The sequence below is a fragment of the Saccopteryx leptura genome, chromosome 3 (assembly GCF_036850995.1).
Source record: "Saccopteryx leptura isolate mSacLep1 chromosome 3, mSacLep1_pri_phased_curated, whole genome shotgun sequence".
Classification (NCBI taxonomy): Eukaryota; Metazoa; Chordata; class Mammalia; order Chiroptera; family Emballonuridae; genus Saccopteryx; species Saccopteryx leptura.
The window spans coordinates 370,392,678-370,406,719 of NC_089505.1; positions in this window are offsets into that span (position 1 = coordinate 370,392,678).

Genomic DNA, 14,042 nt, shown 5'->3' on the forward strand with positions numbered 1-14,042 from the left:
TAACAGCCGCCGACATCTGTCCCACATGTCCCCTCGCAAGAAAGATCCTTCCTCTGCCACTAACCCGACTGAGCTCCCGCCGGTCAGGGAGGCGGGGATGAGGTCCGCGCCTTACAGACGGGGAGCAGCAGGGACGGACGGCCCCGTCGCTCTCGGGGGTCAGGATCCCCTCCTGCTCAGTCTCTGCCTCTCCAGTCCCTTCTCCGCACACGAAGAGGAGGCTTCGCAGAGCCCTGGGCCGCCTGCATTACTCCTGAGACCTTGCGGGCCCCCTCTGAGTCCTCCCACGAGGCCCCGCCAGTCAGCGCCTGCAGCCGCGAAGGCCTCTGACCAGCACCGCTTTGTACTCAGCGCAGGTTGTTTTCCGTGCCTCAGTTTCCCTTCTCTACACCCGAGGAAGGCAGTCCCCCCCTGGGAGGCATGTCGAGTGAGACACACACAGCATGATGCAGGGTGGCCACCCCCATTTTCAGAGGGAAAGGCTGGCCCTCAGGAAGTTTGAACGTCCCCTGGAGGCTCAGAGGTAAGCTCCAGGGATGAGGCGAGGTTGGCAGCAGAAGCGGCCAGGGGGACAGTCCAGCAGCCTCCGCGTAGGGCAGACGACGAGTGGGTCCCAGTCGCTGTGCCTGCAGCCGGACCCAGTGCCCGGGACAGAGGGGTCTGTCCGTCACCTGCTGCCTGCTGGACCTTCTGCTCTGGTTCATGCCCCTGGAGCCCGTGGTGGTCTTCATGGTGGCCTCCTGCACAGGGCCACCAGCCGGTGCTCTTTCTGTGCCCCCAGCTCTGGGGTCTGGGGTAGAGGGCACGGAGCGCTGGGCGTGGCCTGGCTTGGGGAGTGTGGGGTCCCCTGTGAGGTCAGAGGGCTGCGTCAGCGGGAGCACCGAGTTCCCCGGGTTCAGATCTGTGTCTCACTACTTCCTGTCGCCCTGTGGGCAGCTCTTCCTCCCAGAGTGACGGCCGCTGAGCGAGACTGTGTGGGTGAGGCGGGCGCGTGGGAGGACAGGAGAGACGGCTGCCTCCTCGGAGCCCGCAGTCCGTAGGGAACGGGGCCTTCGCAATCACCCTTCATCCTCCGTTTGTCACCCAGGGCATTGTGCGCTCGCTCCAGTAATGACTCAGGCCTCCTATTCCGGGAGTGCGTGTGCCTGTTTGTGCCGGTGCGTGCACACGCCCATGTGTGCCTGCCTGTGTGCATGCGTGTGCATGCGTGTGCATGTGTGTGCGTACACTGTGTGCATGCCTGTGTGCATGTGTGTGCCTGTGTGCCTGCCTGTGTATATGCCTGTGTGCATGTACTGTGTGCCTGCCTGTGTGCATGCCTGTGTGCATGTGTGTGCCTGCCTGTGTGCATGCCTGTGTGCGTGCCTGTGTGCATGCCTGTGTGCATGTGTGTGCGTGCACTGTGTGCCTGCCTGTGTACGTGTGTGTGCGTGCACTGTGTGCATGTGTGTGCATGAGTGTGCGTGTACTGTGTGCATGCCTGTGTGCATGTGTGTGTGTGCGTGCACTGTGTGCATGCCTGTGTGCATGTGTGTGCCTGCCAGTGTGCATGCCTGTGTGCATGTGTGTGCCTGCCTGTGTGCCTGCCTGTGTGCATGCCTGTGTGCATGTGTGTGCGTGCACTGTGCTCTCCCTCTGAGAGGGTGGACGCTGGGACAGCTCCAAATCAGGACACTTTTCTTTGTCTCCATCCGGTCACAAAAAAAAAACAAGCCCAAATATCTGTTAAATAAAAAATTCCAAAAGAAAAATGGGCAAAAGACACAAACAAGTCAATTCACCAGGAGGAACTGAACACAGCCGTGGACGTGCAGACCCCACCTGTGATTCCACACGTCGTCACCGCGAGGCCTCTCTCCTTTGTCGCCTGTCCCACCGGACGTGCAGACCCCGCCTCTGATTCCACACGTCCTCACCGCGAGGCCTCTCCCCTCTGTCACCTGTCCCACCGGACGTGCAGACCCCGCCTCTGACTCCACACGTCCTCAACCGCGAGGCCTCTCTCCTCTGTCACCTGTCCCACCGGACGTGCAGACCCTGCCTCTGATTCCACACGTCCTCACTGTGAGGCCTCTCCCCTCTGTCGTCTGTCCCACCGGACGTGCAGACCCCGCCTCTGATTCCACACGTCCTCAACCGCGAGGCCTCTCCCCTCTGTCGCCTGTCCCACCGGACGTGCAGACCCCGCCTCTGATTCCACACGTCCTCAACCGCGAGGCCTCTCCCCTCTGTCACCTGTCCCACCGGACGTGCAGACCCCGCCTCTGATTCCACATGTCACCAACTGCGAGGGCTCTCTCCTCTGTCGCCTGTCCCACCGGACGGGAGGGGGAGGCTGGCGAGGGTTGGGGCCCGGGCTCCCCACACTCTGGTCACACTCTGAGGGCCAGGCTGTCATGGGACTTGAGGTTCCCGGATGGCCATTTGCCCTGTGCAGGGGAGGGGGGGGGAGATTTAAAAAACGCTCACTCCCTTCGACCCAGTGTGTCCTTCTGGAATGTATCCTAGCAGAACACCGGGACGCACGCCGGCCTGCAGGAACGTGCTCCCCGGGGCTCTGTGATTGGTCGGCTGCTGTGCGTGGTGCGAGCAGGCCTGGGAAGAGGAAACCGAGTCTCCCTGGGCAGAAGGCGGGTAAACAGATCACCGGACATTACAGAGTGGATCGCCGGCCAGCGAGGCGACGAGGAGGTGTGAGTCTATTGATGCGCCGAGGTGTCCGTGGCAGATAGCACTTGCCTGCGAAGGCAGGCCAGGCGCAGCGGGTCCGCGGTGGGGCCACTTTGCAAACCCCTCTCCGTCTCTCTCCGTCACTGCCGCTCAACCCAGCTCCCTAGAGAATAAGAATAATATAGCCCACAAAGCTTAAAAACCTATTTGCCAGCCTCGTAATGGCTCCCAGGGACGCGTTGCCCGTGATTCTCCTCCGGATCCTCGCTCCTCCAGGTATTGTCTTCGTCTCTATTTTATGATTTTTTTTTTTTTTTGCAATCAATGCTTATGACTTTAATAACCATAAAAATGTTATTTTTATATTTTAAGTGATTCTTCGGTGCTCAGCGCTGAAGGCAGGGGCCCTTCTCCAGAATGCCCTCTTGACACGCCATAAAGGAGGGAGAAATCTGTTTATGACTCTTCTCGAGTCCTTATTAGGCTGGGTGCCGGGTGGGATGTATTCATGCGGACGAGCCCACGGACCTCAGGCAGCGGGTCTGGGAAGTAGGGCTTGTCACCTGCGTGTCACAGACAAGAGAGGTTAAGTGGCCCGCCCAAGGCCACACAGCTGAAATGTTAGCCACGTGGAAGGAGGGGCCTATAGACATTGGGGGGTACAGGTGGGGTGTCATCTTTCCTGGGGCATGAAATGGCTGGTCAATGAGTAATGGTCATCACTAACCAGAGACTTCTGGACTGGCCTGAGCAATGTGGCCGGGGAGGGGTCACGGCTGGGCGTGAGGGGGTCAGGGGGAAGAAGACAGGGGTGACTGCTGAGCCCAGGAGTCCCGGGGAGGCCGGAGGTGGAGTCCTGGCCCCGAGGAGTGTGGGTGAGTGGGAGCGGGCTCAGAGTCCTGGAGACGGCACCCACACCCCTGAGCCACGGTGTCGCCAGCAGGAAACGGGCGCCAGCCCTGCCAGGCCTCCCTCCCGGGGCTGTGGTGAGGACCCAGGGCGACAACAGGTGGGGGGACACTGCGAGCAGAATGAAGGGGTCGTCCCGTGGCCGCAGTGTGTGCACAGCCCCGAGCGCGGGTCTGTGATCAGCGCTGCCCAGCGAACGGGGTCCTCCAGACATTTACGGACACTCGGCCAGCTGGATGAGTGCGTCTTGACCATTTACTCCCTGACAGCTGTGTGAGGCAGATAACGTGGCCACAGCCGTGTTACAAATGAGGACGGTGGGCCCGGGGAGGTGGAGGGACTGGGCTGAAGCCACACAGCTTGGAGCAGCTTGGAAGCTGCGATGGATTGAACGTCGTGTCCCCCCCCATCGAGAGGCCCTATCCCCAGTGTGATGGCGGGACCTCGGGGTGGTGATTTGGTCTAGATGAGGTCACACAGGAACCAGTGTTCTTCTAAAAGGGAGAGACACACGAGGTGTCTCCATGCCTCTCTCTCTTTTCACGAGGACACCAGGACTTCTTCGGATTTGCTGTTGTGGATGTAACTCACTGTGGGTGTTTCAATGTTTAGTTTTAGAATAGTTTTAGATTTACGGAAGAAAGTTCAACGATAGTACCAAGCCTCCCTCTCCCCCCTGGGTCTGCTCTGATTAACATCTCAGGTGACTGTGCTGTTTGTTACTCGGGACGAAGCAGGATTGAACGGCGGTTATTGGCCAAACTCCATCCTTCCTTCGAGTTCCCTCAGCTTTCACCGAAGGCCGTTTCCGGGGTTTCACGACGAGGCTTTCCTCGGTGGTGACCGTGTCTCAGACCTCCCTTGGTGTTGATGGCCTTGGCAGTCCTGAGGAGGTCAGAGGTCTTGTGGGGTCTGTCTGAGGTTTCTGCTCAGGATCGGACTGGGGTTTTGTGTTCACACTGTAAAGTGCCGTTCTCATTGCGTTGTGTCCAGAGCACGTGTGTGGAAAATGGACATGAACGAAGCCACTCTAAAACGGAGCAGGACCCACTGTCCCAGAGGCACGGCCATGCTGGCGTATGCCTCAAACCTGGGGACGTGACCGCAGGCCAGCGTGACCGCGGGACGGGGCCGAGAGCTGTCTCGTGCCCCAAAGACCTGTTTGCAAGGGTGACAAGGAAGCAGATATCAGGACAACGGACTGATGGCTCCCGGACTGGCAATGACAAACATCCTTCAGAACTGGGGCCGCTGTGTCCTGTTACCCACGCCCATAGGGACGCCTTCCCTCTGTGGACACCGTGGAGCCCCTTCCCGGCTCAGAAACACCCCTTGCCTTGGCCTTCCTAATCGACACACGGCGGGGGCTCCTGCCTCGATCCGTCCGTTTCTAACGGCTGTTCTTACCGACCTCGGATCTGTCCGTCCGTCCGTCCGTCCGTCCGTCGTTACCCCTCGCTTTGAAAGGCCTTTCCGTCGAGGTGAGCACAGCCTATCAACGTGGCTGAAGACTGCAGAGCTTGGCCGTGGTCCCCAGGCCCCTCCACGAGCGATACCTCCCTGGCCTCCTTTCCAAACTGTGTGCTTGGGGGGAAGTGATCGCGCGGCCCCCATGCCAAGAGCGTGTGTGTGGGGGGTTCTGCTCCCTTCCTGGAAGGCGGACACTCTCCTCAAACTATTGGGTATTTTTTTTGGGGGGGGCACCAGAGCTTCGTCTAGTCGTATTTATTTATTTGTCCAATCGTGTATTTACATCAGCACAGACTCCAGGACAGTTCGTCAGTTCCCTGGGTTGTAATCCACGGCCGCCTCATTGCGCCACGGGAACGGTTCCCGCTCTGCCCGCTGGGGGTGCTCCCGTCGGGTTCCCTGTCCCTGAGACACGCGTCCCATCTTTCTTCTGAGCCCTTCCTGAGGTTCTGACAGGACAGGACCCTCGGGGCTCGTCCCGCAGGGCCCCCGCCCCAGCTCTGCCATCAGCCGTCTCTCCACGGAGTCCTGGCGATGCGGTTAGAGACCAGGGTCAGCGTCGGGGGTGCCTGCGGCTACTGGTGTCACTGTTTCTAGTCCCTCTCAGCCGACAGAGCCAGGAGGTGTGTGTGTGTGTGTGTGTGTGAGTGTGTGTGTGAGTGTGTGTGTGAGTGTGTGTGTGTGTGAGAGTGTGTGTGTGAGTGTGTGTGTGTGTGAGTGTGTGTCTCAGTGTGAGTGTGTGTGTGTCTGAGTGTGTGTGAGTGTGTGTGTGTGAGTGTGTGTGTGAGTGTGAGTGTGTGAGTGTGTGTGTGAGTGTGTGTGAGTGAGTGTGTGTGTGTGAGTGTGTGTCTCAGTGTGAGTGTGTGTGTGTCTGAGTGTGTGTGAGTGTGTGTGTGTGAGTGTGTGTGTGTGTGTGTCTCAGTGTGTGTGTGTGAGTGTGTGTGAGTGTGTGTGTGTGAGTGTGTGTGTCTCAGTGTGTGTGTGTGAGTGTGTGTGAGTGTGTGTGTGTGAGTGTGTGTGTGAGTGTGTGTGTGAGTGTGTGTCTGAGTGTGTGTGTGAGTGTGAGTGTGTGTGAGTGAGTGTGTGTGTGTGAGTGTGTGTGTGAGTGTGTGTCTCAGTGTGAGTGTGTGTGTGTGAGTGTGTGTGAGTGTGTGTGTCTCAGTGTGTGTGTGTGAGTGTGTGTCTGAGTGTGTGTGTCTGAGTGTGTGTGAGTGTGTGTGTGTGAGTGTGTGTCTGAGTGTGTGTGTGTGAGTGTGAGTGTGTGTGTGTGAGAGTGTGTGTGTCTGAGTGTGTGTCTGAGTGTGTGTGTGTGTGTGAGTGTGTGTGTGAGTGTGAGTGTGTGTGTGAGTGTGTGTGTCTCAGTGTGAGTGTGTGTGTGTGAGAGTGTGTGTGTGAGTGTGTGTGTGAGAGTGTGTGTGTCTGAGTGTGTGTCTGAGTGTGTGTGTGTGTGAGTGTGTGAGTGTGTGTGTGTGTGTGAGTGTGTGTGTCTGAGTGTGTGTGTGAGAGTGTGTGTGTGTGAGTGTGTGTGAGTGTGTGTGTGTGTGTGAGTGTGTGTGTGCGTGTGCACGTGCACTAACCCGTGTGTAACAGGTCTCTATAAATATCTCCGTTCGTATCCACTCATGTCTGTGCTACACCGGACACATGCTCTCACCGATGTCCCTGCTCTAACCCCCACGCACCTCATCACGGCCCCTCCCCTTGCTCACCTGTGACTCCCCACTCAGCAGCGAGAGCCCTGCGTCCCCGCCTGCCACTCGGTCACCGAATGGCCCGTCCCCTTCCACAGGAGCCCCAGAGCCAGGGCTGCGGACGGCGCCCCGTGGGAAACCTCGTTAACGAGAGCTCGGCGCGCCGTGACGGGCCCTCTGCCTTTCGTCTCGCGGACGCCACGCGTTTCCGAGGGACTGAGTCAGCGCCTCTGCCCTCTTACTCTTCACTCTGGGTCTTTGATCATAGGGTCTCTTCTGTTCAAAACGCTGGAAATAAAGGAAGACCCAGAGGAGAGGAGGTAGAATTCCCCAGCATCTCGCCCTCCAGGACAGCCTCTCTGTCGGCCTTGGTGTTCACCCGCCGGTCATTTCTCCACCCCAAACTGTACCCCGAGTCATTCTGACCTCGTTTGCTAAAATAACGTGATCCGTTCACTCGGAACAGGCTTCCCACAGTCTGTCAATGAGTGCCGTGCCTGCCGCCCGCCGGGTGCTGGAGAGGCTAGAAGTTCCAGGGACAAGAGAAGAGGGACTCATCCCTCAAGAAGCCTCCAGTGTTGGGCGGGGGGTGGAGACGGACGTGCATCAGTCATGTGAACAACTGCAACATTGTGGGGCGACGCTTGCCGATTCCACGTGGTGCGCTGAGTCCTCTGACAGGGGCGCCTGGTCTGATCAGAAAAGGTGGGGGACTGGCAAAGAGGGGGAGAGGGGTACCAGGCAGAGGCTGCAGCCTGGGCAACAGTCCTGGGGCACAGGGGGGCACGGCAAGTCTGAGGATGGCCGGGGTGGCCAGTGGCCGGAACAGGTGGTGGGGGTTGGGAGAGGGATCTGGGGAACTGGTTGGGGTTTCGGCAGCAGGGCCCTGAAGCATGCTGGGAAGCTCCTGTCTAAATACACGGGAGCCTCGGAAGGGTTTTGAGCAGAGGAGGGCTCCGGTCAGGTGTGGACTTTAAGAGAAAGGCCCTGGCTGTCCAGTAAGGAGTGTTAGAAAAGCCGATTGGACGAGCCGGCCTTGGAGGCTGTGGCACCCCGGTGGGGGGCTCAGAGTGGTGTCCACTTCGAGGACTTCCTGCTGCCCACTCCTGATCAGAATGCCTCCCCCAGACTCTTCTCTGCCTCGGGGCCTTTGCACTTGCCGGTCTCTCCCCAGGTCTTCCCACACTGCTGCCTTCTCTTCTTCAGGTCCCAGCTTAAGTGCCGCTGCCCTTCCCAAGCAGCCTCCTGCCGCTCGTGACCTTGGCACCGTCCACTTCTCCAGCAGCACGTGTCCCGGACCCTGGTTGTCTTGTTCCCACTGCTCCAGCTGCCGTCTCCAAGGGACTGTGACTGGTCACGGGGGACAGGACTCTCAGTGGCAGCCCTCGGGCTGCCGGTCACACAGCACGGCCCGGGTTCCGAGACGAAAAGCACACATATTCGCTCACGGGGGCTTGGACGTCCTGGTTTTGATGCTGAGTTCAGATGAGCAGCTAGCAGCTGGGGTTTGGTCACAGACCAGGGAAGCAGCTTTATTATTCAGAAGGGGAGCCTGCTGAAACTGCACTTGCAGCTCAGGGAGGAAAAGGCAGGTCTGTGCTTTCTGCCACATCTCGAGGCCCCGCCCCTCCCGGTGCCCCACATACATGTCGCGAGCAGCTGCTCTGGGCGCCTGGGGCCCTTGTCCTCCGAATCCCCTTCCCTCACCCCGACGGGATGGCGGGGTCCCGCGGCATCGGGGAGGCTGGAAGGGGGGTGGCTTTTCGGCACACCAGTAATTTTGCTGGAATCCTCCTCCAGTATTCACCCTTTGAACGCCTGAGCAACCCCACACAGGAATCATCCACTCGCTCGCTCCTTGAGTAGTGTCCATGGAGTCTCTGCTGGGGACCGGGTGCTGGGAACACAGCGGCGAGTGAGCACTCTGCCCTCGAACCCCACAGCCTGCCGAGGACAGATGGCCACCACACCAGCAAGCCAATAAAACAGTGACGGGGAAAAATCGGGGAGGCGGGCGGGGCCGGCCTTTCTGAGCGGGCGAGTCCGAGGAAGAGTGGGAGGGTGAGACCGGCGGGCATCATGCCCTGGGCAGGGTTCCCAACGGCTCCGAGCTTCTCTGCTCTTTAAGCTGCAGGTGATGGACGATTTCTTGGCATCAGCCCAGGTGAGGCTTAAATGGATCACCTGTGTGGGAAAGCCCAGGGGCCTCAGCGGGCAGGGAGACCACGCGGCCACGCCTGCTGCTCCCTGACCTCCCCCGCGGGCGTGGACCGGCGGCACAATGGTGGTCCCGCTGTTGCCAGTGCTACTCGAATGATCACTGGGGTGTGGGCCCCGTCCCCCGCCCCCCATTGTCCCTCAGCACGGCCACGAGGCACACATGTGGAGGCGCAGGGGAGTCCGCCGCCCGCCCCTGGCGACCCCCAGACAGCGCCCGGGCTCCGGGCCCCGCCGGAGATGGTGCGTGGCAGCCCCCTCGTCAGCCGTACGTGAACAAGGGCAGGCTCTGTGCTCCCACAAGGTGGCACATGCGGAACCTTCAGAAGCATCTTCCTTCCTGGAGTTGCGGAGGCCACGGGAGCCGTGACAGTAGGACTCAGCGGGCCCGTCTGCCTGTCCTCACGGCCACCCCGCATCACAGACGCCGCACCAGCTCGGAGTGGGCCTGGCTGTGCTCCTGTGGGTGCTTGGCTACAGCCCGCAGACAGCCCAGGGCCCTGCGAGGCCTCCAGGCCTGGACAAGCTCTGGGGGTGCACGGACTCCCCATCACCGGGGACCTCAGCTCCGCACACGGTGTGCCAGGGACCCGCGATGCCAGGAGGTGGAGAGTGGAGGAGGGGCCGCAGCCCAAGCTCTGGGGGTGCACGGACTCCCCATCAGCGGGGACCTCAGCTCCGCACACGGTGTGCCAGGGACCCGCGATGCCAGGAGGTGGAGAGTGGAGGAGGGGCCGCAGCCCAAGCTCTGGGGGTGCACGGACTCCCCATCAGCGGGGACCTCAGCTCCGCACACGGTGTGCCAGGGACCCGCGATGCCAGGAGGCGGAGATTGGAGGCGGGGCCTGGACAAGCTCCGGGGGTGCACGGACTCCCCATCAGCGGGGACCTCAGCTCCGCACACGGTGTGCCAGGGACCCGCGATGCCAGGAGGTGGAGAGTGGAGGCGGGGCCGCAGCCCAAGCTCTGGGGGTGCACGGACTCCCCATCACCGGGGACCTCAGCTCCGCACATGGTGTGCCAGGGACCCGCGATGCCAGGAGACGGAGGGCGGGAGGCGGGGCCGCAGCCCAGGTGTCTCCAGCAGCCAGGCCTGAGGCGGCTGGCATCCGCTCCCACCCTGCGAGTGAGTTATAGCCCAGCCCGGGGCTGGCCAGCTCGACTGGGGATGTGAGTGCTCTAATTACCAAATGTCCTGCATGATTAACTGGGAAATTAATAGGCTGAACGCTCCCTCTGCACCTGGCGAGCCTCTCGGAAGCCCATAAACCTGCTGGAGCCCAAATGCCGCCGCTCGTCACAGCCGCCTCGTCCTTCAGCTCCCGTTGAGCGCAGGGCCCCCCAGGGCATCCGCCCCCACGCCAGGACCCGCTGGGGAAGCCAGGGCCCCCCAGGGCATCCGCCCCCACGCCAGGACCCGCTGGGGAAGCCAGGCGCCGGGCTCTCTCCCCTCCCGCTCCCCTGCAGGGCCCAGCCAGCCTGCACGCGGGGCGGGGGGCCCACTTCCAGGCCCCCTCACTCCAGGGGCTCTGCTGTGCGGCTCTTCCCACCCCCACCCCACCCCAGCCGTGTGCAGACTCGGCCCTGTGGCTTTCGTTCCCACGTGGGCTCTGCTGGGAGGACAGAGCTGAGGAGGGTCAGGAGCGGGGTTCAGCCCCTCCCCCCACACCACCATGCACTGAACAGAACCTTTAGGGCCCGAGAAGCAAGACAGGGCAGATGAGACACTCAGTCCTGGCCTCACTCTTTAAAGGAGGGTGACCTGAGGTTGAAGGGCACACAGGTCAGGCCCCCAGGGTCCACCTCCTCCCCTGCCCCGCACCTCTCCCCAGGAGCAGTGATGGGCTGAGGTCACAGCAGCCCCAGGCTCATTGCACACCCAGAACATTTCCCTCCTCCCTACCTCCTTCCTCCCTCGCTCCTCCCCCAGCCCCCCAAAGGCACCCTGTGTTTGGGGCCCGCCAGGGCCACGAGCACCGCGACGGGTGGTCAGAGCCTGGGCCCGTGTTCCGGGTCACCACTCACAACCTGGTGACCGTCACAGGCTGCCCTGTCCAGAGCCTGGGCCCGTGTTCCGGGTCTGCCACCCACAACCTGGTGACTGTCACAGGCTGCCCTGTCCAGAGCCTGGGCCCGTCACTCACAACCTGGTGACCGTCACAGGCTGCCCTGTCCTTGGAGCTCCTGTTCATTCACTTACAACACGGGCGACGGTGCTGCTGCTCACGCCAGGTGCTTGCCAGCGCTGACAAGGAAGACCTTCCCGAAGCCCCTCGGACACTGCCCGGCCCCTTCCGTGCTCTGGGCAGCTCCTGAGGGAAGACGGCCGAGAGGGGCCGGGAGTGGGAACCAGGGTGAGGAGGGGAGAGGCTGGGACGGCCACCGGCAGCAGGGAGCGGAGGTGGGGCAACCTGGAGGCAGGGACATGAGACAGAACTGCCCGAAGGTGGAGTTGTTCCCCAGACCTGCCGCATTAGCAGTAATTGGCCCATTTTTGAGGTCATTTTCTCTTGGGCTCACTTTTGAGCATTTCAATGATTTTAGCCCATTTGTTCCTCGGGAAGTAAATTTCTAGCCCGCGGGGTCATTCCAGTGGCTGGTCGGGGAGACGTTGGCAGGGAGGGGCAGCGCTGGCAGAGGCCAGGGTCAGGGGGACAGTTCGCAGGGCTGCACAGGAGGGGCTGGGCGGGCGGCGGGCGGGTAAGCAGCCCCCCTCTGTGGAGGGTAAGCGTGGGGACTCAGCCCCACCTTGACCTGCTCACAGAGCTGAATTCCTCCAGGATTAGCGTTAAGTATATTAAAAAAAAAAAAAATCAAGACCCAAAAAGCGAGAATTAAGTAAAATTTAATATTCATCACGCCTCAGGAGAGGGAAGATTTCCTAAGTTTAGAACTAATACAAGGAATCAGGAGAGAAAATGTGGACAGATTTGACTGCATAAAAATGGAAATCTTCTGCATGTCAAAATTAAACCACCAAATAAAAAAGCAAACATAAATGGGGCTTGGGAAATATATTTGCAGCAAATATGACAGAGAAGGCTTAATTTCTTTATTTAATAAAGAGCTTATAAGAACATATGCAAAGACTTGGAAATGCATATGGTGTAAAGTTCAGGTGTTTTTTTGAGGGAGAGACGGGGTGATTAAGATGATGGGGTGAAGACACGCTAGAAGCTTATGCATGCAGGAAAAGCCGTGCACAAGGCCATGACGTGGAGAGAGAATTTTAGAAAGTGGTATGTCATTTGCATACTTATTTTTTTCCATCTATTTTTCTTAGATTTTTCAAATTTTATTTTTATTTATGTATGTATTTATTTTTAGGTGAAAGGAGGGTGGATAGTGAGGCAGACTCCCACATGCAGCCCATTTAGGATCCACCCTGCAACCCACTCTGGGGCCGATGCTTGAGTACTGATCTATTTTTAGTGCCTGAGGCCTACACTCGGACCAACTGAGCTATCCTCAGTGCCTGAACCACGCTCGAACCAATCGAGCCACTGGCTGTGGGAGGAGAAGAGGGAGAGAAGGAAGAGAGGAAAGGGGAGAGAGGCAGATGGTCACTTCTCGTGTGTGCCCTGACCGGGGATCAAAACTGAGATGTCCATATCCCAGGCCAATGCTCTAGCCACTGAGCCACTGGCCAGGGCCAATTTTTCAAATTTTTAATGAGTGTTCTACCTAAAAGAAATGTGTAGCATGAGTCAATTACCATTTTGACCAGTTATTATTATTATTAGAAGCACTGGCAACAGCCAGCATCACAAAGCAGTTGCTACGTTTGGGACCCACATTGCTGAGTGGGTGAGTGAGGCACTTTTTTTTTTTTTGTATTTTTCCGAAGCTGGAAACGGGGAGGCAGTCAGACAGACTTCCGCATGCGCCCGACCGGGATCCACCTGGCATGCCCACCAGGGGGTGATGCTCTGCCCATCTGGGGTGTTGCTCTGTTGCAACCAGAGCCATTCTAGTGCCTGAGGCAGAGGCCATGAAGCCATCCTCAGTGCCCGGGCCAACTTTGCTCCAATGGAGCCTTGGCTGCAGGAGGGGAAGAGAGAGACAGAGAGGAAGGAGAGGGGGAGGAGTGGAGAAGCAGATGGGCGCTTCTCCTGTGTGCCCTGGCCGGGAATCGAACCCAGGTCTCCTGCACGCCAGGCCGACGCTCTACCACTGAGCCAACCGGCCAGGGCTGAGTGAGGCACTTTTTAGCCATCGTCTCATTTAATCCACTCAGGGCCCACAGGAGGTAGTTATTATTACCCCCACTTTGAAGACTTGAGGCTCAGAGAGGTTGAGGACTCCAGCCAGGGTAGCCCAGCTAAATCATTCAGGACGGTCCGACGATGGCACGGACAGGACAGAATCCCTCTGCAGGGCTTCCGGCTTCCCCATGCTGGTGCCGTCTCAGAACGAGACCCACGACCCATGCGGACTCGCTGAAGGAACCCTTCTCTCCCGGGAAGCGCAGGGGGTCCTGTGCTCAAACGGCTCCACTCCCTTGCCAGCCAAGTAGAAGAAAACAGGCCCGGCCAGGGGCAGGGAGCTCGGGAGGGAGGGGTCGGCTGGAGGCAGGTGTGTGCAGTTCCGCCCGTGTGCTAAGTGCTCATTAGAAATATGAAAGCAAGGCTGAGGTATTCTTAGACTAATTGACTGGAAGTCCTTGAACTTGACACGTTGGGAGGAGATGATGGAGAAGAGAGGCAGGAACGCTCAGAAGCAGCGGAACTCCTGTTCGGTGACGCTCACGACGCAGCGCTGTGAGCGGGGAGGCGTCCGAAGCGGGGACGCCAGCCTGTCTAGAATGTCCTTGAAAGCCTTCCAATGCAGACACACAGAAAGGTCTCGAACAGAAAGCCCAGTGTGGGCACAGATGGACGCAGACGGGTGGTATCACCCACCCTGCGCTTAGAGATGAAAATGGTCTGGCCCTGAGACGGCGAGAGCCTGGTCTTGGTGCACCGGAGGACTTCCTGTAGGAGGTGTTTGTGTTGCTGAGCCTGGAGGATGAGAAGGACCGCAGGATGGTGCACGGCTGGGATGCAGGGAGACTTGGTGACTGACGGCGGGGAGGGGGGGGGGACG